The sequence below is a fragment of the Saccopteryx bilineata genome, chromosome 4 (genome assembly GCF_036850765.1).
Source record: "Saccopteryx bilineata isolate mSacBil1 chromosome 4, mSacBil1_pri_phased_curated, whole genome shotgun sequence".
Taxonomy (NCBI): Eukaryota; Metazoa; Chordata; class Mammalia; order Chiroptera; family Emballonuridae; genus Saccopteryx; species Saccopteryx bilineata.
The window spans coordinates 217,318,909-217,340,027 of NC_089493.1; the positions used below are offsets into that span (position 1 = coordinate 217,318,909).

Below are 21,119 nucleotides of genomic sequence, written 5' to 3' on the forward strand. Positions count from 1 at the left end.
TCCCATCGTTTTTGTTTTGACAAAGTGTGTTTCCTTAATTCCGCACCCTTATTAGGAGCCGCGCTGGTCCGCGGCAGCTAACACTCTAGGCTAGCCGGTGGTGGTGCAGTTGATAAAGCGTCAGCCTGGAATGCTGAACTCAACACCCTGGGCTTGCCTAGTCAAGGTGCATAGGGCAAGCAATCACTGAACAACTAAAGTGAAGCAACTATGAGTTGATACTTCTCACTCCACTCATCATCTCCTCTCTCTGTAAAATCAATAAATAAAAACCTTTAAAAAACCTAGGAAACACTGCCCTATTTTAAATTGTTAACAATTTCTTCTTTAAATTTGAAATTATAAGTAAATTGTTTGATTTACAAAATATATCTTTCCTAGTGGTATTTATATCATTATTTCAAATACTTTCTACAAACTTAATATCATTCTTATTTTTATGTTATATATCCACTGATATTATTATGCACAAAGTAATTATTATTATTATAAACTACATTTGGTTGTTAAAATGGCATGCCCAAAATCACATAAATATTTGCCCTTTATATTATTAATTTAAATAAAAGCCATATAGAAGTATCTTTAACCGCTATAACAACTCAAGGAAACAGTTTTCTAAACTGACTGTGATAGCCAAATATTTTGAGAATATACTAATAATCTATTTATTTGTACTAATAATGCACTAAGGCAATGGTTTCCAACTTTCATATGCACATACACATTCCAGTTTGTGAGCCTCTTTCTCTGAAAATAAATATTCTACTTCGTCCAGAGATTGGTCTTGGTACCTACCTGTTACTCAGTCACTGTTACAATGTCACTGACCTAGTTCCATAAGCCACAATTAATTGAGTCAGATTTGGATATTAAACTAAAGCAGGGGTCCCCAAACGTTTTACACAGGGGGCCAGTTCACTGTTCCTCAGACCACTGGATAGCTGCCACATACAGTGCTCCTCTCACTGACCACCTTTGAGAGGTTCCCCTTCTGGAAGTGTGGTGAGGTGCCAGATAAATGGCCTCAGGGGGGCTGCATGTGGCCGTGGCCATAGTTTGGGGATGCCTGAACTAAAGCCTGTCTAATCAGATTCTTTTTCCAGGAAGTTGTACTTAGGTTAAGCAATTCTAGTTCATCTCTGCTGGTGGTAAAGCTAAGTGACTTTGAGTTGACTATTTAGATAAAAAAGGAAAAACATCAATCTGCAGAGAAAACCAATGTTGTAGTAATATAATGTAATAGTAATTAAATATATGGAAATATAAAAAAATATGGAAGATATATAAAAGTAATTAAGATATAATATCAAAATTAATTAAGAAATTAAAGTTATGTCATTTGGATAGGAATTAATATAGTGAGTGCAGATGTAATAAACAGACTCTGACTTTTGAGCAGGGCCCAGTTAGTATGTGTGTGAACTTATACATAGATAAGAAGTGGCTTGATGTCATAACTCTGTAAGTTAACATAAACAAGAATCTTCCCTAGGAACATCTTAAAAATGGCTTGATGTAACATTTCAGTAGATTAACATAAAAAGGTCTCCCTGCGAGGAACTCCCAAAATGGTGGTTTGAGGTGATAATCCTGTAGATTGACACCTGATAGAAGGCATTGACCAGAAAAGGTACTAAAGCTTAGGGGCCCCCTGCTGAGGTAGTCACCCAGACTCCAACGTGAACATGGACTGTCTCCATGCAGCTCTGAGCTCTGACCAAAGCCGAGAGGAGCATGCCAAGGGGGCCCCTTAAATTGTACCCACGCATGTGAAAAGGATTTGTGAGTAATGAATTGCCTGTGTGATTCCTGCAACTAACCTTGTGTGTTGGTCTCGTGTTTTTCCTCTGGTGGCAGTTAGTGTTGGCATTGATAAATAGAATCCTCATAGTTACCTCAAGAGTAGTCTCGAAGAGACTGCCAGCCTGCTGATACACAGGAGTGTCCCACCGTACGAGGAAGTCAAATCAGGGATGCCTGATTGACATTGATGTAGAGCTTGGGCTCTTCTGGGACAACCAATATAACAGACATACCAAAAAAAAGTGTGTATGATCTTAGAAAGGTGTTTCATAATTATTTATTTTATAAAATATGTCATTTCTTTATAATGGATACTTTACTGATTTAACAAAGAAAAGTGTCACAACTTATCTGAAATATAATACGATGGTTCTAAAGTAGAAGGTAATGATGAATCAAAGAATTACACTGAGAAACTTCTAGTTTAGTATAAATAAAAATAAATGAAAAAGAAGCATTCTCCATTCTCCAAGGTCAGGGTTTCAAATATCCTTTACCCACATCTAAAGCAATGGCTCTATTTTTGTAGATGGCTTTTGTGGCTGGGCCGCAAAAGAACTCACAGGCTGCTCTCTGCCCCTCTATCAGCAAATTTAATTGTGCATAATGGGCCTTCTGTAAGGAAAATCTTAATTCTGTGTGTTTCTCCTTTACTCTCACACACTACCATACTTCTGACATCAGATGTGTGGGTTTTTTTCTTACACCAAGCAATTTTCAGCTGTGTGTCCTAAATCAGTACTAACCAGAGTTAGTGCAGACTCTACATGTTAAAGAAGGTCCCTAACCCCCGGGCCGCGGACTGCTACCGGTCCATGGGCCATTTGGTAACGGGTGCGCAGAGAAAGAATAAATAATTTACATTATTTCCGTTGTATTTATATTTAAGTCTGGACGATGTTTTATTTTTAAAAAATGACCAGATTCCCTCTGTTACATCCGTCTAAGACTCACTCTTGACACTTGTCTTGGTCACATGATACATTGCCGCTAAAATTAAACCCATAAACTAGAAAAATGAGTGAAAAACAAAATTCCATCGAAAGTTTTTTTGCGAAGTGGAAAAGGGCCAGTGAGGAGACAGAAGAAGAACCTACGACCTTGAAGAAAAAGAAGGCTTCATTTAACAGACAATACCAGGAGTCCTACTTGAAGTATGGATTTATCGCAACTGGTGATTATTGCGCACCAAGGCCGCTATGCATAATATGTGGCGACCGGCTAAGCAATGAGGCAATGAAGCCTTCAAAACTGCTTCGCCACTTGGAGACCAAGCACCCTACTTTAAAAGACAAGCCTTCTGAGTATTTCAAAAGAAAAAAGCAAGAATAAGGGCAGAAATAATTACTGGTGGCCACAACATCAATAAATGCGAGTGCACTGAGAGCATTGTACTTGGTGGCTAATCATATTGCTAAGGCTAAGAAGCCATTCACCATTGGTGAAGAATTGATCCTTCCAGCCACTAAAGACATTTGTTGTGAACTTCTAGGAGAGGCTGTGGTTAAAAAGATAGCACAGGTGCCGTTTTTGGCTACCACCGTCACACGGCACATTGAGGAAATAGCAGAGGACATTGAATCACAATTGTTGGAAAGGATTAATAAATCACCGTGGTACGCTCTCCAGGTTGACGAATATACAAATATTGACAACAAGGCAATGCTAATTGTCTACGTGCGTTATCTTTATCAAGAGGATGTTCATGAGGATATGTTATGTGCACTATCATTGCCAACCAAAACCACAGCTGTAGAACTATTTAAATCGCTGGATGACTATATATCAGGAAAACTGAAATGGTCTTTTTGTGTTGGCATATGCACAGATGGAGCTGCTGCCATGACCGGAAGGATGTCTGGTTTAACTACTCGGATTAAGGAGGTTGCACCTGAGTGCGAGTCTAGGCATTGTGTCATTCACAGGGAAATGCTGGCTAGCTAAAATATACTACCGGAACTTAACAGCGTATTGAATGATGTCGTTAAAGTTATTAACCACATCAAAGCACATGCCCTTCACTCGCGCCTTCGAGTAGCTTTGTGAGGAAATGAACGCGGAGCACAGACACCTTCTCTTATACACAGAAATAAGATGGTTATCCCAAGAGAGGTCCCTGGCCAGAGTGTTTGAATCACTAGAGCCGCTGGAGAGATTTCTCTCAGAAAATAAGTCACTGCTAGCAGCACATTTCAGTGACGAGGAATGGGTCGCAAAACTCGCTTACTTATGTGACATATTTAACCTCCTCAATAAACTCAATTGGTCACTTCAGGGAAAAATGACAACTGTCTTCAAGTTGGCAGATAAAGTAGCTGCATTTAAAGCCAAACTGGATTTGTGGGGACGATGCGTGAGCAGGGATATATTTGACATGTTTCAAACATTCGCAGGAATTTTGGAAGAGACTGAGCCCAAGCCTTCATTGTCCCAGCTGGTGCACGATCACCTGTGTTTGCTTTTAGCAGAGTTTGAACGCTACTTCCCAACCACAAACGACCCACAAATTGCCAAAGAATGGACCCACAATCCATTTGTCAACAAACCAGGTGAATCCAGCATGTCTATGCAAGAAGAGGATCAACTACTGGAGATAGCAAATGACAGCGGCCTTAAAAATATGTTCGAGACTACAACTCTGCCGGTGTTCTGGATTAAAATCATGGCAGAATACCCCGAGATCGCCACAAAAGCACTAAAAACCCTGTTGCCATTTCCGACATACTATTTGTGTGAAGCGAGATTTTCTGCAGTGACAGCAACCAAAACAAAATTACGGAATAGACTGGACATAAGCAACACAACACACTTCAGTTGTCATTGTCTCCCATTACCCCTAGATGGGACCATCTCGTTGCAGAGAAACAAGCTCAGGGCTCCCACTGATTAAGCGTTATGGTTGTTGAGAGATAGGCTACTATCTCTCATTCTATATAAACATTATAATAAATAACCCTTAACTTACAATACTCATAACAATGGTGAGTTGTATTTTTCATGCACTTTATATTTGTTTTTGTGTTGTATCTTATTTTTAAGGCATGTTTAAACATTACCATAGCGACTGGCAAGTGTTTGGAGAAAAGAGGATGTTACTCATGTTATGTTGTTGGTGCGATGTTAAGAGGACGCTTCTAATAAAGTTGCATATGAGTACACAGTGGATTCATGTTTATTTTTATTGTTGTAGGTTCATGATTGGTAGCAAGCCTGAACCTATCATATTACATATTGATGTCAGACATGAAACGTTGTCAGAATAACAAATTTAAATACAGCCTGAATAATGAGGACATGCTCGTTCCTCCTTTAACTTAGCCCAATAAATATCATAAGTTTGACAATTATATTTTAAAATACCACAGGTTTTACACCAGTCGCATAATTTTATTTTGTGCATTTATCTGTTCCACCCTAAAGGCCAGTCTGTGAAAATATTTTCTGACATTAAACCGGTCCGTGGCCCAAAAAAGTTGGGGACCACTGTGTTAAAGGCTCAGTCTTAAAATACTGTCCCCAATTTAAGATGTCAATTAGAAGTAGTAGGTACCCAGGTTATCTACAACTCTAAGTTGGCTACAAATTACAGATTTCCATTACCCCTTTCCCTCCTCAACTTCAATCATTTGCTAGAACAGCTCACAGAACTTGAAAAAAAACCTGTGTCTACTAGTTTATTATATTTTATTGTATGATAAAGGGTACAGATGAACAGTCAGATGAAGAGATACATAGGGCAAGATGTGGAGTTGAGAAAGTGCTACCCACTTTCTGGGTAGCAATGTGTTGGCCAACCCCGAAGCTTCCTGACCTGGAACTATGGGAATTTTTATGGAGGTTTCTCCACATAAGCAGGATGAAATATTAAGTATGTTTCCAGCCCCTCCCCTATCTCTGGAGAGTAAGAGGTGAGACTGAAAGTTTCAAGCTCTGAATCATGGCTTGGTCTTTCTAGTGATCAGTCCCCATCCAGAACCCCACCTAGAATAACTTCATTAGAACAAAAGACATTCCTGTCACCTAGAAAATTCCAAGGGATATAGGATCTGAGTGTCAGACAATCCTATCACTCAGGATATTATAAAGCTCTGTGTCAGGAACTGGGGTTAAAGATACATGTTGGAACAAAATATTCTCCTAGCACTCCTATTCATAAGAATTCTAGGAGCTCTGTAACTGAAAGGGAGGAGGGAGAGGTACAGAGATCAGTTTATGTTTTTTATTATTCACAGCCCTGCTGGAACAACTTCCACCATCTTGTGAATTGCCTGTAACTGACAGAAGCCATGGAGAAAGCTAAAGTTGAAGCCTATAGATCAGCAGTTCTCAACCTGTGGGTCGCAACCCCGGTGGGGGTCGGACGACCAAAACACAGGGGTCGCCTAAAGCAGTTCAGAACCGCTGCTATAGATACTTAATGCTTAGAAGACATGAATATTGGAATTATAAACTGTTCGATGTCTGCAGTTTCAACCCTTCTTGTCTCATTAATGTACAATAACCATTTGGGTTAAAAAAAAATCAAACTATTCATTTGAAAGAGCAACTATTCAATGAGTGGTCTATGGATGAAAATCTGTGTTTTCTAAACATAATTTGCATTTACTTTTTTTTTTATTGGTTCAATGAGACTGGACTGTGATAATAACTTCCAAAATATAGTACCTTAACACAAGAAGTTTAATTCTTTTCATGATAAATATTAAAGACCTATCACAAGAGATTTCAATCCTGTAACTAAGTCACTAAGAAACCCAGGTGATGGAAGGTCTTTCTTAACACAGAGCTTCATGGTCATCACAGCAAAAGCAAACCATATATTGCACACAGGTTCTTACCACTTCCACATCTTGGTATGTTAAAACATATTACTTCTTCTCTTATTTCATTAGTCAAAACATGTTATATAGTCCACCTAATTTCAGATTGGGGCGGATTCAATCCTTCCAATATGCCTAAAGGATAACCAATACTTATGAATACATTACATATTTTGCATATGAGCACCCAACAATTCACATTTCTTGATAAAAAGTAGTAAAGGACTTGGGCTCCCTCCATAGTTTCTTCTCATTAAGGCCCACATATTTCCACTCATACCCAGCACTTCAAACCCTTCTGAGCTAGCTTCTTATAAGTCAGAAGAATCCACTAAGGGATTCTGGGATAGGCACTAACAACCTTTCAGAGATCAGGGGAAGATGATTTGTGTAAGCAAGGATATAGTGAGGCCTTGCTTTTCACAAACATCTCCCCCCCCCCAAGAGGCTATCCAGTTTTGTATCTTTAGATTAAAAGGACCTTTAAAACATTTTTATTTTAAAAAGTGATGCATGCTTGGAAACTTCAGAAAGGGCAGAAAAGCATCAGGACAATTAAAGTATTCCTATTCAAGCCCTGGCCAGAAGGCTCAGTTGGTTAGAGTGTTGTCCCAACACACTGAGGTTGCGGGTTCAATTCCTAGTCAGGGCACATACAAGAACCAACCAATAGCAGGCATGAATGAGTGGAACAATGAATTGATATTTCTCCCTCCCATTTCCTCTCTCTCTAAAAATCAATCAATAAATTTTAAAAAGGTATTCCTATACACTAGCCAGAGATACCCATTTCTTATTATAAAGAATTTCAAAACATATGCAAAAGTATCTAGGTATTTGATAATGATGTGGTGGAAATTCATACACATCAATCTTAAGTATATATTTATCAAATTAGATTAATTAAAATATAACTAAATCAAAAATTATAGATATTTTTTAATGCATATTGCTCATTCATAAAATCTAAGAGATCAGGAACTTTATCTTTTTCACCTCTGGGTCAGCAGAGCCAGAAAAGTGACTGGCCAATAGTAAACATTCACTAAGAATGTGCCAAATGAATGAATGTATTGCCCAGGGGCTTTCCAAAATAAACTGTACTTTCAAATGTAATTATTCCCACAGAAAGTTAAATCTATCACTTGTCACCATTTTGGTATAATTTATTTATTTAGCTAATTTACTTCTTTCTGATACTCACTAAAGGAATAGTTATAATGAGAGACAGTTCTTGGGAAGTACCAGATGGAGGGAGAAGAATACAAAATTACTTTTCAAACCTCTAATTCTGCACCCCCCCAAAATTTCCCTGGGAAATTTTTCTATGTGTCCGTATGTGTGTGTGCACTTACTAATGGCCACAATAGCAGCAATTACATTTTGTCCCAGATAAAAAATTGTTTATATTCCTCAAATTAATCCACATCCAAAATCCACGTATTGTTTCCCATTTCTACATGTACTACAACCCCAGAATAGCCTTTGGCAAACCCCTTAGCTTGTCTTACTCACTTTAATAACACAAAGTATATGTATAGTACTGTGATTTGATATACTTCTATATCTCAGTTTCTAAATTAAGGCCTCTCACAGAGCTTTTAATAATATAACCCCACATTCCTAAAATTATAGGCCAAGTTAAAAAATCATCCCTCCTTTATTTTTCAACAAATTTCAGTTCTCTGCTCCAGCTGTGTACATGTCAGTACAATTAATGCTAATGGAGACAATGCCTACGCATAGAGTGAAATATATCTTAAATCACACTTTAATCTTTAGCTACATAACTCTGTTATGTATCTCAAATGATACATGTGCTCAAACATTCACTGTAAGTCTGTTGTTTCCTGTCTGGATATTAAAATTTATTCATGTATTTTTAGTAGCTATTACAACATTAGGGCCAATATATTTTCTTTTTTTTTTTAATTAAGCAAAAGGCAGTGAGGCTTACAGACGTCTGCATGCACTCCAACCATGATCCACCCAGCAAGCCCTCTACTGGTGAAGCTCTGCCCATTTGGGGCCACTGTTCTGTTGCTTGGCAATGGAGCTATTTTAGTGCCTGGGGTGAGGTCATAGAGCCATCCTCAGCATCCAAGGCCAACTTGCTCAGTCCAACTTGCTCAAACCATTCGAGCCATGGCTGCAGGAAAGGAAGGGGGGTGAGGAAGGGTGGAGAAGCAGATAGTCGCTTCTCCTGTGTGCCCTGACTGTGAATTGAACCCAGGACTTCCACACGCCAAGCCAACATCTACCACTGCACCAACCGGCCAGGGCCTGAATTTTTTGTTGTTGTTATATATGTGTTGAGTCTTAACTGGGTGCTAGATTCAACGGTAACATTCCTGGTTTATTATAATGCAATTAGAATATAAATTCAATTCCTGATCAGGTTATATTTGTTTTCAAAAACAGAAATTTTCCACCTGGTTAAACATATGTAGTAAAGTGAAAACATAATGCAAACATAATAAATATAAGTAACCTAGCTGACTTTTTCTGTACTGCGGCATGGTTATCTTTATATAATAAATAACATTTTAATGCCTGCATTTAAAAAAGTTAAATGAGGCCCTGGCCGGTTGGCTCAGCGGTAGAGCGTCGGCCTGGCGTGGGGGGGGGACCCGGGTTCGATTCCCGGCCAGGGCACATAGGAGAGGCGCCCATTTGCTTCTCCACCCCCCCCCTCCTTCCTCTCTGTCTCTCTCTTCCTCTCCCGCAGCCGGGGCTCCATTGGAGCAGAGATGGCCCGGGCGCTGGGGATGGCTCCTTGGCCTCTGCTCCAGGCGCTGGAGTGGCTCTGTTCGCAGCAGAGCGACGCCCCGGAGGGGCAGAGCGTTGCCCCCTGGTGGGCAGAGCGTGCCCTCTGGTGGGCGTGCCGGGTGGATCCCGGTGGGGCGCATGCGGGAGTCTGTCTGACTGTCTCTCCCCCTTTCCAGCTTCAGAAAAATACAAAAAAAAAAAAAAGTTAAATGACATCATACTTGGTTTACTTATACTAAAAATACTTTATTTACCATATTATTTTCCCGTGTATAAGATGCTCCCATGTATAAGACACACCTTAATTTTCAGGCCTGAAATTTGAAAGAAAATGTATTACATAATGTTATTGAACTCAAGTTTTACTCATCATAAAATTCATAGAACTCCTCACCACTGTCAAAACTGCCTTCCATTAGCTTGTCCTCATCTGTCTCTGATGATGAATCACTGTCTTCATATATTGCCTCATCCTCAGTTCCACCTACGGCATTTGAAATGCAACCACCACTCTATAAGACACACCCAGTTTTTAAACCCCAAATTTTTTGGAAAAGGGTGCGTCTTATACATGGGAAAATACAGTAATTTTTTAGAGCTAAATACTTTTACATTATTTTTGTATAATCCTAACTGACACTCTCTAAAACCATGTAAATCTAGCATTAGCCATTTCTCCAGAAGACCCTGCATATCCCCATTTTCACATTCCTTCTTTCCTTTTCTACTTTCCCACAATGTTCACCCAAAAGGTGAAAAAAGAAAGATAATGCTGAAATATGTAAAATATGGAAAGGCCTAAATTCAAATACATTGAGGGGAGGAAAAATGGTCATTTTTCTCTATAACTATCTCCTTTTATTCTGGAAACCCATTCAATAGATGATAGAAATTTGCCTATTAAATATAATCCAATCTATTTGCATTTTAAGCTGTGAATACTCAGTCCAAGCAAAGCTCAAAGTTCCTTCCTATCAGGACTTTTTCACTTCACTTCTTTCCTCTTCTTTCTCCTTTCACCGTCTGGAGAGACTGGAGGCCAAGTGAAGTTTTCATATCCTCAGGCAGTAGCTTACAGGAGCTTTGGATGCCTCCCAGAAAGTCACTGGTCTCAACCAGTCTCTAGGTATAAAATCCGCCTTCTGCAGGAACTCCATATTCTATGGAACCCACAGACAATACCAGCCCCTTCACCTCACCCCATTCTTCAGCCATGTAATCTCTTACACAGTGACATATTGGCTGTGGCTTCATTCCAATTTCAAGACTTCTTTTAACTTGCAATTTCCTAGTGTAAACCTGAAGGTGGGGAGCCAGGACATTCATCTCTGACCTTTTGCTCTCTTGCTCTCTCTCCTTTAGTGAATTTTTTATTTTCCCTTTCTATCTCACAAAACAGTCACTAAATTGTATATTTTCTTCTTCCATGGAATTTTTTTCTTTCCTCTCTTATTCCTTGCTAACATAATTCTGACTTCATCCAAGTGTGGGTCATAGGAGCCTGGGTTTTAAGGTGCCTGATCCTTTCCCCAACTTCAGAGAGTGACTATTATTTGGATTAAGCCAGCCCTGGTGATTCCATTACTCTGACTACTCAGTTTGGAAATGATGTGTGATGCAGATGATAGGAGAAACATGACGGGGGCTTCTGATAAAATGTTCCTTTCTTAAAGAGAAACATCAATACGGAAGTCCTTTTCTCCCATGCAGCCTTTGGCTACTGTTTCTGAGGACACAGGCCTGGAACTCTGTAGTCAGTTATCTTGCACATATGAGGACAGTAGCCAGCCTGTTAAGAATGGCATTTGACCTGTGGTGGCGCAGTGGATCAAGCATCAACCTGGAATACTGAGGTCACTGGTTCAAAACCCTGGGCTTGCCCGGTCAAGGCACATATGGGAGTTGATGCTTCCTGCTCCTCCCCCCTTCTCTCTCTGTCTCTCTTCTCTAAAATGAATAAATATATAAATAATATTTTTGGTGGTTACCAGGGGTGGGGGGAGGGAGGACATGGGAGGGAGGGAGGGAGAGAGAGAGTTAGGGGGAGGGGGAGGGGCACAGAGAACTAGATAGAGGGTGGCGGAGGACAATCTGACTTTGGGCGAGGGGTACGCAACATAATTTAATGACAAAATAACCTAGACATGTTTTCTTTGAATATATGTACCCTGATTTATTAATGTCATCCCATTACCATTAATAAAAATTTATTAAAAAAAAAAAAAAGAATGGCATTCCACAATAAAGATGAAAAACCTGATCCCTAATAATGTCATTGAACCATTAAGCTAGACACCCTCCCTAGAACCACTGTTTCAAGATTTCTTTTTATGTGAGAGCTTTCCTTATAGTTAAATACTTCTATCTGGCTTTTGGTTACTTGCAACCAAAAGCACACTAACTGATTATACTTTTCCTGGGATAAAAATGAAAAGGGCCACAGGAAGAAAAAATGGATATATCAAAGGAAAATATATAGAACTCCAGAAAGTTCTTAATCACTCAGATAAAAAAAAGAAAAAAAACCAAACAGATAACTGATTTATCAGACTTTGCCTTTCATTTTTTTTGTTTTTATCACTTATAAATATACATTGTTTTCTAAATAAAATTATAAAAATAAGAGATTTTATATATCTATATAGATATATATAAACAGATATATAGATATCATGTAATGGGTCAATGAGTTTACAAAGTGTTCATTATTTTAAAAGAACAATCTCTCTTCCCTACCACCATATCCTGCTTCCCAGAGGCAACTATACTGCTCACAAAAATTAGGAGATATTTCAAAATGAATATGAAGTGACAGAATATCACTTCATATTTGTGAATTAGGGAATATCACAAATATCCCCTAATTTTTGTGAGCAGTATATTTTCAGATGTTTAAATTAAAACTTTTGATATCTGTCTGATAGGACTGTCATTACAAAATACCATGAACTTAAATAACAAATTATTTTCTTATAGTTCTACAGGCAAGAAGCCCAAGATCAAAGTATCAGGTTTGGTTTCCCCTGAGGCATCTTTTATTGTGTCAAAAATGGCTGCCATTTTTGTATGCCATCTGTAAGAAGGACATGCAATTCCTGACATGGTCGCTTTGGTTTCAATGAATTCTTGTGTCTCTTTTTGTGTGTTCTTTCCTATAAAGATGCCAGTCGGATTAGGTTAGGGCTGCCCCAGAGTCCATATTATAACTTAGGTGTCTCTTTTAAAGGCCCTATCTCCAAATACAGTTACACTCTAAGTTCTTTTTCTAACCCCCACAAATACACATACATGGCATGTGTACAAACACACACACATTCACTTTTTTCATCCTCCCAATATTATTATTTCATAATCAATACTCAATGTTTATTTTGTATGACTGTGAATTTTACAATGAAACAATAAAGCACTTTTTTTCGTGCATAAATTTTCATTTCCCTGGAGTTAATGTCTTTTTATTTTTCTTTAATTTTCTGTTTTATCACCAATTTAACCCCAAATTGTAAAAATTGCTAAATCTATTCTCAATTTTCATTCAGATGAAGTACTCCAGTGATGTCATCTTGAATAATTTCTGCCCGAGCATTTGAACCTGCACCAATCTGAATTTGTCACTCAAAGCCTTGAGCACAGCCAACATCTTGGCATTGCTCTTTACCAGCATCACAGAGGTTTTGCTTTGTTTTTGTGTTAGATACTTCTTTCATGGAAACCACACCTTTAAGTTTCCTATCATACTTCCTCCTTTTAGGGAAGTGTATATTCCAGGAGCTTCCAAAGACAAATTGGGAGGCAAATGTTTTGAGACATCATAGGTCTCAAATGTCTTTATTCTAGTTTGCACTTCTTTAGCTGGGTAGAGTATTGACTTGGAAGTCATTTTTATTTCCACCAAACAGACCAATTCATAGTCTTCTAGCTTCCAGTATGTTATTAAGAAGTCATTCTGATTCTCAATACTTTGTATGTGATCTATCTATTCTCTCTGGAAGTTTACAAAATTTTCTTTCCCCAGTCTCCTCCAGCCCGTGTTCTAAAATTTTGCTATGAGGTTTACTATATACATAACTGGGCCAAGCACTCAACCTGGAAACTTATATTCTTAAGTTCTAAGAAATGTTATTGAATTATTTTGCTGATGATTGCTTTCCCATTATTCCAGGGGTCGGGAACCTATGGCTTGCGAGCCAGATGTGGCTCTTTTGATGGCTGCATCAGGCTCGTAGACAAATCTTTAATAAAAATAATAATAACGTTAAAAATATAAAACATTCTCATGTATTACAATCCATTCATTTCCTACCACTCATGTTCATGGTTGTAGGTGGCTGGAGCCAATCACAGCTGTCTTCCGGGACAACACCAAATTTTTTTTTTTTTTTTTTGCATTTTTCTGAAGCTGGAAACAGGGAGAGACAGTCAGACAGACTCCCGCATGCGCCCGACCGGGATCCCCCGGCACGCCCACCATGGGGCGATGTTCTGCCCACCAGGGGGCGATGCTCTGCCCATCCTGGGTGTTGCCATTTTGCGACCAGAGCCACTCTAGCGCCTGGGGCAGAGGCCACAGAGCCATCCCTAGTGCCCGGGCCATCTTTGCTCCAATGGAGCCTTGGCTGCGGGAGGGGAAGAGAGAGACAGAGAGGAAGGCGCGGCGGAGGGGTGGAGAAGCAAATGGGCGCTTCTCCTGTGTGCCCTGGCCGGGAATCGAACCCAGGTCCTCTGCACTCTAGGCCGACGCTCTACCGCTGAGCCAACCGGCCAGGGCCACAACACCAAATTTTTATTGGATAATGCGTTATGTACATGGGTCATTGTGAGGTCAGGAAGTAAACTTCCCTCCTTTTAATCAACTAGTCAGCTAGCTAATTGCAGAAACCCTTTTGACAAAGAAGATGGCTAAAAGAAAAAAAGATGAGGAATATCGTACTTTTCAGCAGGAATAGACAGAGGAATTTGCCTTTGTGGGGAGAGCAGGTTCTGCAGTGTGTCTGATATGCAATGACAAAATTGCATCAATGAAATGGTCATATATAAAGTGGCACTTCGACACACACCATTTGCATTGAACTATCCAGCAGAGGACAGCAGGAAGAAAGCATGTCAAGAGTTACTGTGCAGAGTGCAAGCTAGTCAGCAACAACTCAATGTTTGGACCCAAAAGGTGACTGGAATTTGGCTAGCTTTGCTGGTGCTTTAGCAATTGTGAGAAATGGAAAGCCATTCACAGATGGGGAGTATGCCAAAACATTCATGCTTGATGTTGCCAATTAACTTTTTGATGACTTTTCAGATAAAGACAAGATAATCAAACGAATAAAAGACATGCCTCACCTGACCAGGCGGTGGCACAGTGAATAGAGGATCGGACTGGGATGCGGAAGACCCAGGTTTGAGACCCCAAGGTTGCCAGCTTGAGCGCGGGCTCATCTGGCTTGAGCAAAAAGCTCATCAGCTTGGACCAAAGGTCGCTGGCTCAAGCAAGGAGTTACTCGATCTGCTGAAGGCCCACAATCAAGGCACATATGAGAAAGCAATCAATGAACAACTAAGGTGTCGCAACGAAAAACTGATGATTGATGCTTCTCATCTCTCTCCATTCCTGTTGGTATGTCCCTGTCTATCCCTCTCTCTGACTCTCTCTCTCTCTCTCTGTCCCTGTCTCTCTCTCTCTCTCTGTCCCTGTAAAAAAAGAAAAAAGACATGCCTCTGTTGGCAAGAACTGTTCAGGATCGTACCACCATGATGGCAAATCAAATTGAGGCAACACAAGTGAAGAACATAAATGCAGCACCATTCTTTTCTCTCACTTTGGATGAGTCAACAGACGTAAGCCATTTATCCCAGTTCAGTGTGATTGCAAGGTATGCTGTCGGTGACACACTACAGCTGTTTTGCCTATGAAAGAGACAACAAGAGGGGAGCATTTATTCAAGTTTTTCACTGAGTTCGCTAAAGAAAATATCTACCAATGGATAAACTTATTTCGGTGTGTACCGATGGTGCTCCGTGCATGGTGGGGAAAAACAGAGGATTTGTACCACTTCTTCATAAACATGAAAAGAGACCCATCCTAAGTTTTCACTGCATCTACATCAGGAGGTGCTTTGTGCTCAGATGTGTGGTGAGCAGCTTGGTGAGGTGATGTCGCTGGTCATTCAGGAGGTCAACTTTATTGTTGCCCAAGCTTTAAATGATCGCCAGTTTAAAACACTGCTGGATGAAGTTGGGAATAATTATCCTGGTCTGCTTCTGCACAGCAATGTGCATTGGTTGTCAAGAGAGAAGGTTCTCAGCCGTTTCATGGCTTGTCTGAGTGAAATCTGAACTTTTCTTGAAATGTAAAACGTCGAGCATCCTGAGATAGCTAACACTGAGTGGCTCCTGAAATTCTATCTCATGGACATGACTGAACATCTGAACCAGCTCAATGTGAAAATGCAAGGCGTTGGAAATACAGTCTTATCCCTTCAATAAGCCATGCTTGCATTTGAAAACAAGCTGGAACTCTTCATCGCCAACATTGAAACAGGTCGTTTACTACACTTTGGAAAACTGGGAGAGTTTAAAGATGCATGCACAGCAAGTGACCCCACTCAACATCTTGATCTCCGGCAGCTAGCAGGCTTCACATCTAATCTCCTGCAGTCATTCAAAGCGCACTTTGGTGAATTTCATGAGCGCACTTGTCTTTTTAAGTTCATCACCCATCCACAGGGGTGTGCAATGGACAGCGCCGACCTGAGTTACATCCCGGAGTCGCTGTCAGAGATTTTGAACTACAAGCTGCTGATGTGAAGGCCTCAGACATGTGGATGAATAAGTTCAAGTCACTGAATGAAAATTTGGAAAGACTTGCATGACAGCATGCAGAGTTGGTGAGCAAATACAAGTGGGGAGAAATGAAAAAACTTCAACCTGCGGACCAGCTGATTGTCAGAACTTGGAACGTGCTTCCCGTCACATACCACACACTGCAGCGTGTGAGTATTGCTGTGCTGACAATGTTTGGATCTATGTATGCATGTGAGCAGTCTTTCTCACATCTAAAGAACGTTAAGACCAACCTAAAATCACGTTTAATGGATGGAAGTCTCGATGCCTGCTTAACCTCACCATGTACCAACCAGCCATCAGCAAAACCATACAGCACCAGAAGTCACATAAATGGTAAGACGTACTTTATTCATCATTGGTTAGCAACAGCATAACATTATTAAAAAGAATTCAGAGACTTATTGTACTTTAAAAGTGTTGGTCTTACATAAAATGCACACATTTACTTGTATTTAGTGTTAAACATATTGTATGGCTCTCACGAAATTACATTTTAAAATATGTGGCATTCATGACTCTCTCAGCCAAAAAGTTTCGCGACCCCTGTATTATTCTCTTCCATGACACCTATTTTCCCTATTCTTTTTCTGAAACTTCTTTTATTCAGATGCCAGATATTTAGATTAACCTTCAAAACATCTTTTCTTTCCACTTTTTGCTCCACTTTCTTAGATTTCCTTAACATTATCATCTAACTTCTCTACTGAGTTCTTCATTTCTGCTACATATTTTTTTTAATTTCTGAAAGCTTTTTTCTGTTCTTTCAGTTTCTTCTATAATGTTTTGCTTTTGTATAATGAATGTATTATCTTCTCTTAGTTGTTTGAATTATTAATCTTTTTATTCCCACTTTTCTCTATTTATTTGGAGTAAGGGTTTCCTGAGACCAAGACTGAGGAGCAGGTGTTTAATTGAGGAGCACATTCATAAACAATACCTTTAAGGAAGTGAGGAAGGGAGCAGTAGACCAACTGAAAAGCTAAATTGCAATGCAGTTTTAACAGCCAGTCCCACAGGGAGCTCTGGAGCTGAGATATCACTTTAGGGTTGTTCTCATTAAGGCAGGTGCACCACATCTTTTTTTCTTTCTTTCTTTCTTTTATTTCTTCTTTCTTTAGTTCTTTATTTTTTATTACTTTCTTTAAATTACTATTAACATGGATTCAAGTGTCCCACCCAATACAACACCCTCACCCCCAACCACATGCCCTCCATTACATCCACTTTGTCCCCTTTTCCCTAATTACTCCCCTTCCCTCTAGATTTGATGCCTATTATTTGTATCTATGTGTTATGTATATATAATTTCACTAATCCCTTCACTTCTGATACCACTCCCTCATCCACCTTCCCTCTGACAGCTGTCCGTCTGCTCCCTGTGACCCCACCTCTGCCTCTATTCTGTTCCTCAGTTCACTTTCTTCATTAGATTCCACATATAAGTGACATCATATACTATTTTTCTTTTTCTGCCTGGCTTATCTCACTTAGCATAATAAACTCCAGGTTCATCCATGGCATCACAAAAAAAAAAAAGTTTTCCTTTTTTCATGGCCATGTAGTATTCCATCATGTATATGCACCACTGGTTTTTTATCCACTAGTACACGGATGGACACTTGAGCTGTTTACAGATCTTGGCTATTGTAAACAATGCTGCAAGGAACATGGGGGTGCATATCTTCTTTTGAATCAGTGTTTTAGGATTCTTATCATATACTCCAAAAAGTGGAATAGCTAGATTAAAAGGCAGTTTCATTTTTAATATTTTGAGGAAAGGCCATACTGTTTTCCAATAGTGGCTGCATCAGTCTGCATTCCCACCAGCAGTGCAAGAGGGTTCCCTTTTCTGCACACCCCCGCCAACACTTATTGTGTGTCAATTTGTTATTGAGCACCATTCTGACACGTGTGAGATGATATTTCACTGTGGTTTTAATTTGCATTTCTGTGATAATTAGTGACATTGAACATATTTTCATATGCCTCTTGGCCATCTGTATGTCCTTTTTGGAGAAGTAATTATTCAGTTCCCTTTGACCATTTTTTAATTGGATTGTTTACTTTCCTGGTGCTGAATTTTAGAAATTCTTTATAAATACTAGTTATTAACCTCTTATCAGAAGTATTGGCAAATATGTTCTCCCATTGTGTGGGTTGTTTTTTTATTTTGTTAATGCTGTCTTTTGCTGTGCAAAAGCTTTTAAGTTTGATACAGTCCCATTTGTTTATTTTATCCTTTTTTTCACTTTCCCAGGAAGATATAACGGCAAAAAATATTTTTATAAGACTTATCAGAGAGTTTACTGCCTGTTTTATTCCAAGATATTTATGGTTTTGTGACTTAAATCTAAGTCTTTTATTCATTTTGAGTTTATTTTTGTGAATGTAAGTTGGTGGTCTAGTTTCATATTTTTGCAAGTATCTGTCCTGTTTTCCCAACACTATTTATTAAGGAGTCTGTCTTTACTCCATTGTATGCTCTTACCTCCTTGATCAAATATCAATTGACCATAAGGGTGTGGATTTCCTTCTGTGTTCTCTGTTCTACTCCATTGATCTATATCCCTGTTCTTATGCCAGTACCAGGCTGTTTTGAGTACAATGGCCTTGTAGTATAACTTGATATCAGGAAATGTGATACTTCCCACTTTGTTCTTTCTTTTCAAGATTGCTGAGACTATTTGGGTTCTTTTTTTTTTTTTTTTTTTTTTTTTTTTTGTATTTTTCTGAAGCTGGAAATGGGGAGAGACAGTCAGACAGACTCCCGCATGCGCCCGACCAGGATCCACCCGGCACGCCCACCAGGGGGCGATGCTCTGCCCCTCCAGGGCGTCGCTCTGCCACGACCAGAGCCACTCTAGCGCCTGGGGCAGAGGCCAAGGAGCCATCCCCAGCGCACAGGCCATCCTTGCTCCAATGGAGCCTTGGCTGCAGGAGGGGAAGAGAGAGACAGAGAGGAAGGGGGGGGGGTGGAAAAGCAAATGGGCGCTTCTCCTATGTGCCCTGGCCAGGAATCGAACCCAGGTCCCCCGCGCGCCAGGCCGACGCTCTACCACTGAGCCAACCGGCCAGGGCCTATTTGGGTTCTTTTTTGGTTCCGTATAAATTTTTGGAATATTTGTCCTATATCATTGAAGTATGCCACTGACATTTTAATAGAAATGACACTGAATCTAGAGATTGCTTTGGGTAATATAGACATTTTAATGTTTATTCTTCCTATCCATGAACAAGGTATATGCATACACTTCTTTGTATCTTCCTTGATTTCTTTTTCCAATGTCTTATAATTCTCTTGAGTACAAGTCTTTTATCTTCTTGGTCAAATTTATTCCTAGGTACTTTATTTTTTGTTGTTGTTGCAATAGTGAAGGGGATTGTTTCCTTAATTTCTCTTTCTGATTGTTCATTGTTGGTGTATAAAAATACAACTGATTTCTTTTTTTTTTTGTCATTTTTCTGAAGCTGGAAACGGGGAGAGACAGTCAGACAGACTCCCACATGCGCCCGACCGGGATCCACCTGGCACGCCCACCAGTGGCGATGCTCTGCCCACCAGGGAGCGATGCTCTGCCCCTCCGGGGCATCGCTCTGCCGTGACCAGAGTCACTCTAGCGCCTGGGGAAGAGGCCAAGGAGCCATCCCCAGCACCCAGGCCATCTTTGCTCCAATGGAGCCTTGGCTGCGGAAGGGGAAGAGAGAGACAGAGAAGGAGGGGACGGGGGGTGGAGAAACAAATGGGCGCTTCTCCTGTGTGTCCTGGCCGGGAATCGAACCCGGGTCCCCTACATGCCAGGCCGATGCTCTACCGCTGAGCCAACTGGCCAGGGCTTACAACTGATTTCTGAATATTAATTTTATATCCTGCCACATTGCCAAATTCATTTATCAGGTCTAGTAGTTGTGTGTGTGTGTGTGTGTGAGAGAGAGAGAGAGAGAGAGAGAAAGAGAGAGACTGATAGGGACAGACAAGAAGGGAGAGATGAGAAGCATCAATTCTTTCTTGTGGCGCCTTAGTTGTTCATTGATTGCTTTCTCATATGTACCCTGACAGAAGGCTAAAGCATAACAAGTGAGCCCTTGCTCAATCCAGTGCCCTTGGTCTCAAGCCAGTGACCATGTGGTCATGTCTATAATCCCATGCTCAAGCCAGCAACCTCGTGCTCAAGCTGGTCAGTCCATCCCCAAGCCGGATGAACCCATGCTCAACCTGGCAACCTTGGGTTTCAAACCTGGGTCTTCTGAGTCCCAGTCTGATGCTCTATCCACTGCACCACCACCTGGTCAGGCAAGACTAGTAGTTTTTTGACTGAGACTTCATGGTTTTTTATGTACAGTATCATATCATTAGCAAATAAAAGATAGTTTTACTTCTTCTTTTCCAATTTGAATGCCTTTTATTTCTTCAGATTCTGATTGCTGTGGCTAGGACTTCCAGAACTATGTTGAATAAGAGTGGTGTAATGGGGCACCCCTGTTTTATTCCTGATCTTAAGGGGATTTCATTCAATTTTGTCCATTGAGTATCTTGTTGGCAGTTGGTTTTTCATATACAGCCTTTATTATTTTGAGGTATGCTCCCTGTATTCCCACTTTGCTCAAAGTTTTGATCATAAATGGGTGCTAAATTTTACCAAATGCTTTTCTGCATCTTTTGATATAATCATGTGATTTTTATCCTTCCTTTTATGTAATGAATCACATTTATTGATTTCCAATTTTTTTTTTTTTTTTGCATTTTTCTGAAGCTGGAAACAGGGAGAGACAGTCAGACAGACTCCCACATGCGCCCGACCGGGATCCACCCGGCACACCCACCAGGGGTGACGCTCTGCCCACCAGGGGGCGATGCTCTGCCCATCCTGGGCGTCGCCATGTTGCGAC

General features: G+C 40.2%; 1 non-coding gene across 1 annotated transcript; it reads right to left on the bottom strand.

The window, feature by feature from the left end:
- Positions 1-14,087: 14,087 nt before the first annotated feature.
- On the bottom strand, positions 14,088-14,163 carry TRNAS-AGA (transfer RNA serine (anticodon AGA)). The gene has a single exon. It is a non-coding gene; the product is annotated as a tRNA-Ser (tRNA).
- Positions 14,164-21,119: the final 6,956 nt, after the last annotated feature.